The sequence below is a fragment of the Ornithodoros turicata genome, chromosome 6 (genome assembly GCF_037126465.1).
Source record: "Ornithodoros turicata isolate Travis chromosome 6, ASM3712646v1, whole genome shotgun sequence".
NCBI classification, from domain to species: Eukaryota; Metazoa; Arthropoda; class Arachnida; order Ixodida; family Argasidae; genus Ornithodoros; species Ornithodoros turicata.
The window spans coordinates 12,561,098-12,576,684 of NC_088206.1; the positions used below are offsets into that span (position 1 = coordinate 12,561,098).

At 45.0% G+C, this 15,587-nt stretch overlaps 1 protein-coding gene across 5 annotated transcripts in view; it reads right to left on the reverse strand.

Moving 5' to 3' along the window:
* Window positions 1–15,587, reverse strand: part of LOC135399107 (orexin/Hypocretin receptor type 1-like) — a 109,730-nt gene that overhangs the window by 66,701 nt on the left and 27,442 nt on the right. The window contains exon 1 of one of the 5 annotated variants that reach the window (XM_064630813.1): window positions 13,252–13,335. The exons of the other annotated variants lie outside the window; for them this stretch is intronic. The gene's annotated coding sequence lies outside the window, so the exon portion shown is untranslated. Of the gene's footprint in view, window positions 1–13,251; window positions 13,336–15,587 lie in introns of those variants that run through there. 5 annotated transcript variants of the gene reach the window in all.

The following is a 15,587-nucleotide window of genomic DNA, read 5'->3' on the forward strand; positions in this document are numbered from 1 at the left end:
ACACGGCAGGCTTCTAATAATCAGTATGCAGCTTCTTTTCTTTTTCTTATTTAAGAACCTGAAAGACCATGCAGCCTCCGGCCACGGGGACCGTGCTCCGACTTTGAAACGAGTGACCCACTTTGACTAAGTGGGAGAAAACCCTTGCAAGAAAAAGCGCACACTTCATTGGTGGTTCAGGAGTACATCTCATATGCAGCATATTAGGAGTGTATCTACATGGACAAATTGAGAGCAATCCCGGAAGGGATGAGCTTTATCAATTTTCAGTGTTTAAAATAATACAGCAGATCTGACTTTTCTCTCAGCACGGTGACTTTGTCACCTACCTTGACGTTGACGGCCACATCTTATTCTCAATGGGTTTGGTCCCGCATCCCGGATAAATGCGGAAGATAATTAGTTACATCAATATGAACCTGCATTTTAAGTTTCACGTTCAACCTGCATTCCAATAGGCAGCGCGTAAGAGGTCACGTGCTTACTAGCACCAATGGAGATGGCCGTAGCTGTCCCTCGTCTGATGTCAGGGCTGGACGCGTATGTGACTTCAAGCGTTTCTATACCTCACCAAGTACGACTCGCGGAAGGACTTTCTTCGGAAAGGCGAAAATTATTTTTTTCCTCCATACTCTATCGTGCAGAACAGGTCGTTTATCACGTAATGAAAATTATATATCAAAGCGTCACGACTCCTTTAAGTACATTTTCTATATACTTAAAGAAGTACAGAGGGCCACCCCTCCCCCCCCCCCCCAAAAAAAAAAAAAAATTCAGGTTAAGACGTCTGATGAAAGTGCGTGTCTCATTTTACCGATTAGCGCGAAAGGTTTTGATGTGTGTAATTTGTTTACCAGAAAAAAACTCACATGAACATGGCTCCACGCGTTCTCCCTTAACTCGCAACACCAGGTATAACGAGGAGGAGGAGGTATGACGTCACGTCACTGATGACGTTTCACGGAGAAAGCGTTCTAGTTCCCCGGTAAGTAGGGGTCAGCGCCTTGTCCCTTTGCCGCCGTAAACCAGTTCTCCCGGAGAATTGGGGATAGAAGGAACGCCCGAATCATGACCGAGCCAATAGCAATGCTTTTTTCAGAACCACGAACAGCTGAGTAGCAGACGACAGCGGAGTAGCAGACATTTCTCTGGACCAATCAGCGAGCGTGATCCTTGTAGCGTCAGCGCGAGGTCCTAGGCAGATCGTAGGCCGGTACTGCTCTCCACCGCGGTTGCGCACGGTCGCTTTTTGCAGCGTACTTTAAATTGAATTTCTGCGATAATTATGACTCTGTGGCGTGATTCGCATGGTGCATCTTACTGGCCTACTTAATAGATTTACAGGAAGAAAACAGGGTGTTAAAAATGACTTCTGTGCTACTTTAAACCTTGTTCTGCCGTGTAAGTGCAGTGCGATAGTTTTATTTTACAAAACCTACCGGTACTTACGCGTGTATGCTAACAATATCATTGTGTGTATTTGCACGCTCCTATATGTAAGTTGATCCGTGATCCATTAACAGATTATTTTTCGCGCGCGACGCGAACTCTAGCGTCCTGTATTACACGAAGACTTATTTTTGGTTTAAATTACCTTCTCTTTGCGATACATCCCGACCTTCTGCAAATGTGTTTTGAAACCGGAGACCACTTAGGCTGTGAATATATTTATTACCGGTCGGTAATGCCCGTCCTGAAGCTTTGCGTTGCATAAAACGCATTACAGGGCAAGCAGGTGAATATTTGTGAATAGCGATACCGCATTTTACATCGCTGACGACAACCAGCTCATGAAAGACAATTTGAAATGACAAAATCTGATTGCGCGTACACTGCTAACATTTTAGCGGCATTATGCTTATACGATATCAAGGTATCTGATATGCGATACTGTACGAGAGGCCCAGGCCAACTTTCGGCTGCGTAATTTTTATGCATGCGTATGATGATGGTGATGATGATGGTGATGGCGAAAAAAATAATAGGGAGAGGTTAAATTCGTCACACAGCAAATTCGGCAACTCCCATAAACACAACGTCCCCTCCCTCCCCCAAGAAAAAGAAAAACCCGCCGTTTTCGCTGTAAATATCGGTCAAAGGCCAAATCCTCGGTTAACCTATAGCGCACAGTGAATCACACGGTCCTAATAGACTGACTCAAACGCGCTGCTCTGAATAAATGTCACAAACGCTGACAAGGCAGCATCCCTCTTGTCAGTCGGCCAAGGACACAGCAATCTCACGAGGTTAACAGAGATGTATAGGGCTAGACGCGTATGCCAACAGGGCCCGAGGTCCCTGTACTTTTTAATCTACTAGAGTGTTAGCCAGTACCGAACACGATTATTTGAAGCGCATAATGTCTCTTTTACCACCATAACAGGGTGACATACAATTCGAAAAATGCCGGAAAATGATAGACAAAAACTCCCGGTAGCCCTAGTTCGCTGATCATACTCGACTACGATATGGTGATAATCTTACCCATTTTCAAAATCCCCCAGTACACTTCCGGGACAAAATGTTTGGAGTGTATGTGTGGCTCATAGGAGAACGCAACCTGGCAAAAATCTGCAGTAAGCCGAACGTGAAGACTGAGAAAAATAGAATACAGTTAAAAAAAATGGAAAGAAACACAAGAAACAAAACGAGAATGCTCCCATGGTCTAAAGCTCCGGCATGATGTGTGAAAAGTTATTTTGGGTTATGGTTCACTCCTTTTATTGTTTTCTTTATGCTTTGTTTTACTCAATTTTGTTTTTGTGGCGACATGAAAGAAAAAAAAACTGCTGAAAATGATATACAGAGAAGAAACATACTGAAAGAATGTTAATATACAGCGACACAACAAAAGCGTCGCTGCTTTACAAATGCTCCAAAAGGGCTTACACCGTACACACAAAAAGTCACCAGTGCGAATAAATAAATAAATGAATAAATAAATAAATGTTTGCGTTCTGGCGCAGTTGCGCGTATCGCCCCTGGGGATGAAACACCCCATTCATGATCTCAAAATAAAGTTGCTGTTGTACATTTCTCGCATTTGTTGTTGTACATGCAGAGAACCTTCTGTTTGGAACAGAGTGCCCTGAGATGATGAAAAATAAGCCTCTTTAGTAGGACTATAGGGGAAGGCCCTGTTCCCTTTCGGTTCTTTATTTTATATCGATGTTGGAACATGTATAACGTATAGGAAGATACGGCGTGTCAATGTTATGTCCCGTGCTGCAGTCTATACTATGAGACCCATCCGAAGGCAACGGAAAGCGAAAGTGTGTCGGTGGGTATATATATACATATATAGTCGAGGGCCATATATGTCCCTCCGTAAAAGTCGAAGAGAAAGAAGAGAAGAGAGAGCAAAGAAGGAAGATGGCTCCATTAAAGCTAGCGCATTGAAACGCATTCCGTTCCTCACATCTTTACAATAGGTAGCTGCCAGACCGCTGATAGCATCACCGCGAATTTGTCGCACACGCCCCAAGGCGGCGCGCATGCGCTTGATTGGGTGCGGTATAGACGGCACTCTGGTTACAAACATGTGACGTCGCGAGAAGCCCGGTTCGAGGTTATATTTTGCTGTGGTGGGCAAGAAGGCGGAAAAACGCGTCGCCTGATGTTACGTAAGGGATAGCGTAGTAGTTCTGTGCAACGCGCGAAGCTCTCTATGTTTTGCGCGTGCGCAAAACTACCAACGCCTTTCGTTACATACGGAAAGGCGATAGCGTACGATGCACTAAAACTCACTATTAACGGTCTGCTAGCGCTCTCTAATACAATAAAACTCTATTAGAGAGCGCTAGTAGACCGTTATTAGTGAGTTTTAGTGCATCGTACGCTGTCCCCTTTGCGTACGTAAGGGATAGCGCTGACGGTTCTGCGCACGCGCAAACAATAAAGACAGCTTCGCGCATTGCGCAGAACCACTGGGCGATAGCGTACGATACACTAAAACTCTCTAATAACTGTAACAGCTAGTTTTTGCAAACAGCGCTACCGTCCCTTGCGAACTATCGCTTCTAGGACAACAGAACGATAAGTAAACATTTGAGTAACTGTCCTTTCAGTTACGTTATAGACATGTTGCAGAGTCTACAGTCTATCGTCAAGATAATAGAAAGTTTTAGTGCATCGTACGCTATCGCCTTTGCGTACGTAAGGAATAGCGTTGATGGTTATGCGCACGCGCAAAACATAAAGAGAGCTTCGCGCACTGCGCGGAACTACTACGCTATCGCCTTTCCGTACGTAAGGGATAGCGCTGGTGGTTCTGCACACCGCGCGAAGCTCTCTTTATGTTCTGCACGTGCTAATGGGCGTCAACGCTATCCCTTAAGTGCGCAAAGACGATAGCGTACTATGCACTAGAGCTCATTAATATAATCGTTTCCAGGTGCGGTTTGGCTTCGGGCCCTTGGGGCGCAAACGATGGAACATCATAAGCGAGCTTCGAAAAAGGGGAATAAAAGAAAGACAGGAAGAAGTGAGTCACTCGGTCTACAGGGAATAGAGAAGAGCATTTTTATCGAGGTATATGAAAAGCGGAAGTGCTGCGGGTGTGAGACGGTAAATCTGGAGAGGAGGTCACGACTAAAGAAAGGGAAAAAGTAATCAGGGCTGCGTCATTCTTTTTTTATATAGTTTAGTTCCACGCGGGTACACTTTTTTTTCCATTTCCTCCCAGACACCTCATTCTTGTTCACTCAATAGATTGCATCGTTGTGCAGCGGCATTGTAAGCGAAGTACGGTTTTAAACGTTTTCGCTGGAACTGGAGAACATCGGATTAGTCCTGTTTTTCGCCTCGCACGTTTCCCTTTGCTGACGTTGTCCGAGAAACTTTTCTGGGACCTCAATATTTTGATACGAACAATTTATTTAGTTTACTTTGCTGTTTCATTTTCTTTTTTCATCAGTATCGTAATCAGGGATCGGAACCGACGCTGAACCCGAACCGAAAACCGCTAAAAAGCCGTATTTTTTCTCTGAACCGGAACTGGATATAACCAAAGTATTTTTTTCTCGCGTTGAACCGAACCGGAACTGAACCGAAAAAAATTTAGGCGGTTCCCGGTTCTCGAAACGGTTACGATGTAATGTGCGTTGTGAGAGATCGGAACTACGATTTACACAGCGGATTGAGCCGGGTTGCCAAACAAATTCGAAATCGAAACCCAAGTCCACGAGGTACTTCCTCCTCGCAGCTATTGCGTTCAATCAGTTGTTGTTGTTGCTGTTGATGATGATAGGAGAAAAAAATGGAGACGTGTGTTCAGTTGTGTTAGTTTTGAGGTTGTCCTTTTGGCAGTTGTAGGCTTCCTTGTACGCGATTTTTGTCGTCCAGTAACCCCAAGTTTTCATTTTGGGCTGTGAAAATAACGGCCAGTCCCTGAGCAGGACATAACAAGTTATATAGGATGAGTGAACACAGAAAGTACACTATGCTACCGTAACGTTGCACCTGAAACGCAGATCTGTAACACGCAATGTCGCTGTGAACCACTGCTGTGCCAGCAACAACAGCAACAAACGTACATTTGCATTGTTTGAGAATCGTACGGATATGCTTGCTTTTAACCCATGGCAATCGCTCAAAATTCACTGTCGTGAACCGGTTCTAACCGATATTTTGCGCTGCCGCGGAGCTGAACCGGAACTTGAACCCGAACCACGGTGTAACACCGTGACTCGAACCTAACCGAAAAGAAAAAAAAAAAAAACATAACGGTTCCGATCCCTGATCGTAATCTTGTTAACAACACAAAATATTGAGTGTCCAAATTTTCTTAATTCTAAAGGCGATACCATATAATAAAATCGACTCATCTATGCGGTTCTAACGCTTGAACCCGCAGGAGCAAGAAATCCGGCGCGGAAGGGACCCAATGTGAATCCACTGGCGAAAAATAATCGCCCTGTAGCAAGAGAGCTCGATGTAAGCCGCTGCGGGCATCCGGCAAGCTCGGTCGGCGCAACATTCGCTGCAGCCTTGCCTCGCAAGGTGCGGAAGCGATTTATTTATGTATTCAGTTTTTCTTTCAATTCAATTTTTCTTATATATATTGGAGCACCACATCCAAAAGTAGCCACATCGACCACCAGAATTTGCCATCAAGTCCGAAGGCATTAGCTATGAGGTCAGTTTCTGTCTGTTTGTTTTTCCATTGGTAGTTAATCCACTCAGAGATGAATGCGAAGATGAAGATGATGTTGATATTGTAGCGACGACGATGACAAGGGTCATGTCACGCGCATTGTCATTCTCTCATTAAACCGTTGCCATCATGACGCTGTATTTTGGTGGAGGTGCTGGCTCGCCCCGACGGAACTGCTGCTGCCATGGCCATCGACACCCCAGCCCCGACCTTCCAACAGACCTACGAGACCAAAGATGATCCGACCTGACCAGAAGCCCCCAGCCCCGTTGAGAACTGACGCCCGTGATAGCAGCACCCCGTGATGGCTCAGCTCCCGCCCTCGGACCTCAGACTTTCCAGCAAGTAGCACAGCGTCCCCATCGCCTCATCACCCCACCGTCCACATCATTGCCGAACATCGTTCCTGGCCCTGTGCGTTGTCGTCCACGTCGCCACCATATTTCAACCCGTTAACATCCACGTCGTCTACGCCATCTTCCACCACTGTCTCTTGACCATTACTTATCTCCGTCGTCGCGTCACCATCCATCGTGCCCTGGGGTTCACGACTTCGGAGGGGGGAAGTGTAGCGACGACGATGACAAGGGTCATGTGACGCGCATTGCCATTCTCTCATTAAACCATTGCCATCATAGACGCTGTGCTGTTCGTAACATTTAATGTGTGATAGCCATTTTGACGACCGCCGTCATCATCTTCGAGGCGCGGGCATTCAAGGACTTAGGAAAGGGCAACTGGTGGACTACCGTTTTTCTCTTAACAACAACAATACTCAACACCAACAACTCAACAATACTCAATTGCTTAACAGCAAAGCATCACACGATGTCGGCGAAGAGAACCAGAAACACCCTATGAACTCTAGAAAGGAGCGGAAAGAGAAAGCTCACACCAATGTCTAGAATATTCTGCGCCGATTTTTTTTTACCAATGATTTTTACCAACGATTTTTACACCAACGCAACCGTAACTACGTAGAGTAGAAATTTATCTCACACACATGGCTTCCTAATACCGAACCAGATTCTCCGAACTCGCTACACCCCCCTTATCAGAAAGAAACCCTAATACCGTGTCACGAACCGTTTCTATACAAACCACCACCAGGACCAGCCACGTTCGCGAAGGCGTTCCCCCGCACGCCCAAAATAAAAGTATTCGTAGCAATGTCAGCGATTTTGCATAATCTAGCTTATTTCTATTCATTTATGCAGCATCACAGCACATTCGGCATTTCACTCCTGCCCCTATATTTCCCGATAAGTTGTACTCTAATAAGTCATGTATCGCGCTACGCAAAAACAGCTCTAAAATCCGTGGTTCAATTTTTCCTGCTCCCGATTTTCAGTCTCATTTGTGACAGCTTATACGCGCGACATATTTGGACTTTTGGAGAACAATTATGTTGATGTAGAAATCAATCCGCTGTAAATGAGGCTCGGATCCAACGTCATGCATATATCACATAAATACTATATGCATTCCTAAACTCATACGGTACGCAGATATGAGGACCTCGCGTATCGTGCATCCCTTAGTTCGTACAGACAGAATAATTTATAGAGGTTCCGCATCTGTTGAAATGCAGTGAATAAGTAGTAACGGACATGCACTGCAGGAATAGCAGAACAATGGAGTGATTGCGTTGAAATATTTCTAGCATATCAATAGCAAACATAGTAATTTAAGCGGCGTGATTCATCCTTCACTGTAGTAAATCTCGTCTGTTTCAAAACAGTGCTACTGCAAATAAAGAAGATTTTTTTGTTTTTCTTGTCTAGTCCAGGTGTAGTAGGTGTGTTTCTAAAACACAGAGAAGGTGATATCATACTTGCTGCAGTTCTGCGCTTTTTTATGCAATCGCTAAACTAAGTCTACTTTGCGATGGGTAATGTATTAGATTCTACACGTTTTCAGCACGAACTTCAGCGTTTATGCACTATAGTAGTTTCCGACGAAAGGCAGCCCCATACAAATACCAACCATGTCTACACAGTCCCCATTCTACTTTGTTCGTGTCCATCATCATTACCCTTGCACGTCTCTTGAGACGAAAAACCCTAAGACATGTAAGGTCGCCTGTCCTTCAGGCTCACACTTTTTTCGAATCTTCGTAGGACTCCTTTACTTCGGTCATGCGCTGGCAATGCATTCAGGCGCGAAATTACTTAGGACAGCCCTATAGGTGAGGCGGCGCACGACTCTAGAAGAAAGGCTACTGATTTAATTTGGCGCATTTTCTTTCGTTTTAAAGTTCTTTGTCAGGGGATGACAAGTGAGAAAGGAAGAAAGTAGGAGAAGGAAAAGAAGAGCTTTAAAAGAAAGGGTAACACAGCACGCCATCGAAGGTGGTCACCATTTCCTGTTGCACGGAAGCTGTGATTGAAACCCATTTGTTGGCGTAAACCTTGCTTTATTTTCACTTCTTTTAGCATACAGGGTGTTTCACCTAAGGTGATAAAAAATTCTAACTGGCGACATACTCGCCGGAGGACTGTCGGACTTTCGGCATTTACCTTCTGGAAACTTTTGCCGTCATCGAGGAAGGCTTTGGACAATTTTTAATTGGGGAAAATTTATTTTTTCAATTGAACTTTGAAAATTGCCAAGCGAACCTCACTTTTTTTTAAACAGAAATATGATGATATAGAAAGTGTCCCCGCCCTCATTTGTCTTGGCTTCTTTGTGATAAGACGGTTGTTTTTTTGTTTTCTTTGTGATAAGTCGGCTGTCACCAGCATCAAGGTCAACGCGCCGCAAAGAGAGGTAAAACAAGAGGCGAGAACACTTCCTCCTCTCCCCGCAAATATCGTGCGCTTTTCTTTGCGACAATCAAGCAGGCGGGGCTAAAGCCGAATTTTTACTATTTTTTAAAACTATTTCTGTTGCGATACTATGCATAGTTTCGGTTGGGTGTGTGGTTATCCGTGAAGGACTTCATATTTCTGTAAAAAAAAGTGAGGTTCGCTTGGCAATTTTCAAAGTTCAATTGAAAAAAATAAATTTCTCGTAATTAAAAATTGTCCAAAGCCTGCCTCAATGGTGGTAAAAGTTTCCAGAAGGTAATTGCCGAAAGTCCGACAATTCTCCGGCCAGTACGTAGCCAGTCAGAATTTTTTATCACCTTAGGTGAAACACCCTGTAGAAATCTAGTTAGGACGTCGATAGTTACCAAAAGTAAAACCTCGTTTTTTTTGCACCCTCGCCTACAGATATAGAAATGCAAAAAACGCAAGATTTTGTAACATTCCCGCCTGAAAGCCATTCAGCGTATGAATATCGTCTAACGCTACCTTTTTCACAAAGCGGAAGTCGATCTCGAGCGCTCCCTTAAAGGGGCCGTAAACAGGCCACCAAACATTTCTGAAATAATGATACCCCATGAAAGAACGCAGCTCATAATACCCAAATATACATTTCGTTCGGCTCGTGTCAGCTCATTGACCCGTATAACTGCTTTCAAAGATGAGTAACCAGCGAGCCTCTCTCCACAACGCATACGTCACATGACTACGTAGCGTTTTGCCGTCCAATCGGGGGGCCGAGCTGCACACATGACGTTTCAAATTACCAGCCATCGAGCGCTCGAGCGCTCGAGCGGTTTCCTGTAAAGCGTGCTTTCACTGCACTGGCGCATTGTACGCAGGAGAAGCAACCAAGCAATATGAGTCTTGCTGGGATATGCTATGGAATTTAGTTGCATTCGCACCGGAGCGCCATCGTCGATCAGTTGAAGGCCAATCATATCGCTTCGGAAAGGCCTTCCTTCATTTAGACGAAGCCACTTGCGTCCCGAAGCTTCGCACCTGTTGATCTCGTCGTTTTTCCTACCGCTTTCTTCCATCAGCTCTGTGTATTTGCTCCTTGCGCTAACAGGGAATGCATCTGCCGCTTACGTTTACTCTAAACCCCCTGCAGCACCGATGGACAGGAAACCGCGATGCAGCTACGCGTGACATTGAGATTGCTGTAAGTGCTTACACTCTCCTGTTATTCGGGGCTCTGAACATTATCTCAATTCAGCACTAGAAAAACAATAATTTTATATCTGCTTTATAAACAATAATTGTATTATCTGCTGACCTGTGTCCTGTGGGGATGATGTGTTTTTCAAGTTCATGGACGGTTACGGTAAATAGTTCGTCCACGTCGTTTTACTCTTGCAAGGACAGGAGAGCACCATTGAGCATTCACATGAGCATTCACAAAACAAGTTACCGTCAAGCCTCAGTTGTTACTTCGCAGCGGAGTCCTAAAGACAGTCCTAAAGTACTAAAGATACACAGGCGTGCGCAGATGGTATGGCACAGTAAAGCCTAGATATCGATTAGTACGGAGGAACCGCCTAGGTACATTCGCCGCAAACTTCCAAGAAGGAGGTCTCTGAGCACATGTTCTTTACTGAGACCATCAAGATATGAAATACCACTGTGTAAAGTTTCTCTCACGATTTCACGGTATAATTTATTTAGCAGCTCCCGTGGCATAGTGGTTAAGATGATCGCTTTCCACGCCGAGACTGGGAGGTGACACGGGTTCGAATCCTGTCACCGGCTTTGCTGTCTCAGGTTTTCCCTGGGTTTTCCGAAGACTTTCCAGGCGAATGTCGGCAGAGTTCCCCTTGAAGTCTGCCCAGGACGCATACTAACCCCCCTGTCTCCCACTTCTTCCTGCTGTCCTCCCTCCATCTGTCCACGTCTGCACGCCGCTCGTAGCCACAGTTGCTTCGCGGCGCTGACACGGAATAATTTATTTGTATTGTGTTGTGTTGCATATTAGATCAAATTTGCATGATGCCGTTGTCTAACAGCGTAAAATCGCTATAACAGAAGGAAAATGTCTTCGTCTTTCCTGTCATGCTGACTCTCACTCTCCAGCAGAGAGTAGTCCGTACACTGAAGGGTTCAGCAAAATGTGAAGAGGTAATACAAAAAAAAATATAAATAAAGAGTGAAAATTATTACATTTGTCTGCTTTGTCTAGTGTCTTATTAATTGGACTCATTCATTAGTTGGCCCCTGTTTGTTTTTGTTATGTCTCTTGGACATTTTGGGTTGCATTTACGTGTAGAGGAGTAGCCTGTCCCGACTTCGTGGGGCTCACGTCTCCATACTTCTTATTTTTTCGATCGACCAATTAATCGTTGTTGCACGAGTCTGCGGCACTACGAGGCGACCAGGCCGGACAAGTCCCACACTTCACTGAGGTCCCTAAGCTTCAGCTACGGTAAATTTCGGGGTTATGGGACGAAAATGTGGAGCAATTGCAGTCTAGGGGACTATAGAAGCTGCAATTACTCCCCATTTTGCTCCTTTTTTTTTCTTAGAGTGTAGGTGTTCTCCTGCGATGACAGTGTATAAAACTAACCACACAGGTCGAAAGAAGTTACAAAACGGCACACAGAAACAGACATCGCGTTGTTAACAAACGAACGGTTCGGCCGCTAATCATGCATGGGCACGGCCATTTTTATGGTCGCGTGTACGCAGACGTCTGCAATGTGGTGCGGCCAGCCAGGACCCGTGCAGCATACTATATGCTTTCGCCTTGCACGCTAACGTCTGTAACCAGTACGTGGTAGGGCACCCCCGTGCTGGCAATGGAAAATTCATTGCACGCGTCGTCCATGCTGGGACGCAAACAAGAAACGAATCTTCCACTATCGCAGGCGTCCACGTATGCCTCTTCCATCGATTCATGTGGATGTTTATGCGTCTGAAAGAACACTGACGTTTCAGCCTACGTGCTCTGCCTCGGTTATTTCCTTCCATGCCACCTGGCACTAGTAACCGAACACCTGCCAGTTGGTGGGTGGCAGTGTGTCTAGTGTGATAGAAAATATTTCGCGTGGCGTTGGTTTGAAAGCTTCCTCTTGTCCGGTTCTCTCCACGAACAACAATAATAAATAGATGAAGACGATGCGAATAAAGGCGTGCGCGAGTGCGCTGACATCCGCTAATGCGTACGGATATCCTCATTTTATCTGCTAAAAAGCATTAGTGCCTTTGCCGGCGTCCCCTAGGAGGAGCACGCAACAGGAGCACGCCGAAATTCTCAAAGAGACACAACGTTGCTACATCTAAACACCAATATATTCCTGGCCAGTGGTACGAATCAGCATATAGGAAGATAGAAGATACCCACGGGAGCGGCTGGCGCTTTGAGCCTGGTCGGCAATATGACGTGCTGTGCGTGGGATTGCACGCAACGTTCCTCGGTAGAACGCCAGTTGATGAGCAATGCGCTCTGCAAGTAGGTCACGCTTCAGTGATTTCACGGTGGTCACGCTGATCAGTGATTTATCCGGACCCCCTACACCCCCCAAATGCTTGGCAGCAACCCCCTGACTTTCTTTCCTGTACAACCCCCTACAGGGGGGATCTTGCTTTTCAGCTTTAACACATGTCAACGATGGTGCATAAACTGCTACAACGTAACTGTAATAATGACTGCCCCCCCCACCACCACCACTAATTCTTTCCAACACACCATCCCTTCCTTTCTGTTACTTACAGTAAAAACTGTCATATTGGAATGAAAGTGCGATTTACTTGGAACACATATATATGGTTCTTGTCACGAATCACCAGTAAATATCAACGCTGGACAGCCTCTCACACGTCCAATGCCTTGATACGCAATCCACGCGACATCCCCACAACAGGGTTCGTTCAGTGAACACCAGGGGGCGACTCCCAAACTTCTCGGTGATAAGAACGATTTCGCCCGAGTCGAAGAATAGCTATAATACAGACCGTCGGCGTAACATGGATTTCGCGAAGTAAGATTTACATAACACAGTCAGCACAATTTCTAGAACATTTGTGGTATGCGAGCATAAAGCCAGTATTGTTCAATGGTCATCACTCAACCGAAACTTCCAAATGGCACAAGGTCAGAGAATACTAACAACGTCCTGCGCACCTTGCTTACCTCTCAGTTTCCCCCAAACCGAAGATTACATCTCTACAACCGAGAACACACATACACCTCATCACGAGAAAGAACCAGGTGGAGCATTTATAACGTGCCAAAGCACTTAGGTGGCCAATTCGGCGAGAAAATCCCTGACCGACTATCGACGTGAGGCTTACCTGAGTAATATGTCGTAAAAACGGCGCGATTAGCCCTCCTCCAGGTGCTCTTAATCTCACCAATCTTTCGGTACGGAATATTCTCGCTCCACTGCCTCTTCCAATAATTAACTGAAAGAACATAAGTAATGTTCATGGATAAATGTCTCCGGACACGTCGTGTTCTGAACGGGGGACTAAAGTGAGCTTAATGTTTCTTATCGTTTTTTTTTTTTTTTAAAGTAGCGGGAGTTACTAGTGAACATAGTAGTGCAGGGCCATTCTCTAATCGACAAATGCAATTCGTTATTGTGAAGATTAGGTATTGTGTACTTCCTTCCTTATTTCTTGCCTCACTTGAGGCAATGAAACACAGAAGGCTAAAAAAAACACAAAATGGGTTCAATTTGATTGATGTAATTATACAGCACGCCAATGTATCGAGGAAAAACGAATTATATGTTTCAACGTGCCGTACCTAGCGAGATATAAGCGTTTGAACAACACTTATATATCAAGCTCTTACGTCAGAGGAGCGAGAGCTGTGGCCGTTCTCACTGGTTCTCGTAAACACGTGACTCCTCCCGCGGCCCTAACTGGCGGAACTTTTCGTTACTCCCTCTGCTGTAAAACTTGGAATGTAGGTTCATGCAAGTAACGGTCTTTTGGGACCGTTAGGAAGGAAACGACGAAGAAAGGAAACTGATATCCTCCGCAGATGGGCATTATGAAGTGTTTCAAACATTTCCGTCATTATCATAATCATCATCACCACCAAAAGAAAGTTGTTGTTGTTGTGTTCAAACTTTCTCTACAACCGAAAAGGAACTTCGGCTTCTCGGTTCACAGTTGAAGGGGTAGGGTCTCTCCTTCATAGGTTCATATCCATTGCAACATCAACGAGTAGTAGACCTTACAGGAGCACTACTAAGCTCACAAAGAAGTGGGGCCTACATTTCGATATTTTTCTTCGTTACCATCATAATCAACATCGTCATTCTGCTTTCGTTTGCCGCGGCCCTCAATCCCTCCAGAAGAGCACAAATCGTGATCAAGGTTTCCCCTGATGGCCGTCCTTTATGGATTGTTTGTAGGTGGGTGCCCAGACGGAAGCTGCAAGTGTGCTAATAAACGCGTTTCAATGCAGTGTTACGCAACTGCTACGGCTCACAGAAATGGCACAAATCAGTTTTCTTTTTCTTCTTACAGAGCCTATAAACCGCGGGAATTGCAAATTTTACTCATTTCCGTATCTTTATTGGAATACAGATTCGTAAATACGTCAGATTCCTCTTGGAAACAGGACCAACTCGTTCAAACTATACCAGATTATGAGGACGCGAAAAAAGAAAAAAAATAGCGATCAATTCGATTTGGATTGGATAGGCTGCCGAGTCAAAGAGATCGTGCACATTACTTGACACCGTAAAGGTTCAGAAGGGCTTTAAGGCGACGACGATTTTGCTTGAGTCCTGACGTATTAGGTATTCATGGAATTTGTAAATGCTTACAAAGTGCTGACTTAAGTGTGCAGAGGATGAGAGGTAAAACACATTGATGGGCTCCTGCCCAAGAAGGCGTCGAATATTGGATTCAGGGCTCAATATTTATTCGTTCCACTCCTCCTACATTACGTCGATGAAGATGAAAAAAACAGCAGAAAGAAGAAGGGCGTAGGTCAGGGCGATAACCGTTCTTGCCGGCTCGAAAGCAGTATATGTAACGTGGTTCCCAGAAAAGGAGTATATAACTGTTCTCCATCACCAAAGAGCATGAAGGGTCGCTTGTCCCTTTGCTTAAAGTAAATAACCATGATCTTCTCAGCGTCTGATCAGCGCAGACGAATACTGAAATTTTGTTTCCAATGCAGTTTTTGAGGGCACCCCCGACCACTTTAAAAGTTGGCGTGTGTATTGTTGGCGTGGAGTATGCTCCACGAAGATAATCCTTTTTAATTCAAGCGGAACACCGCGTGTTAATGCCTGATAACCAGGCACGTAAAACACGTCACATTACATATCCACAGGGATAATTCTGCACGAATTCTGCTCGTGCAGCAAAAGCGGAAGTAACCAATCAGAAAGATGCAGAGCGATAATTAGACTTTCTGTGACGCAACACCGAAGGAGCAAAGACAGAGAAACAGCATTGGATGATGAAGTTTCTGTCGCACACAAGGTTCTGAGCGTTAGGCTCCGTTATATTGGGCTATGTAATACTTGGTGCGTTATTTTCCTTTTTCAATCATGGTCCATAGTTCAACATGAAAACCAATCTACAATATGGACATTTCATGGTTATCCATACCTGTTATCTGTAACGCAAACAGCACTCTCGATCAGTTCGTACTTTTCATT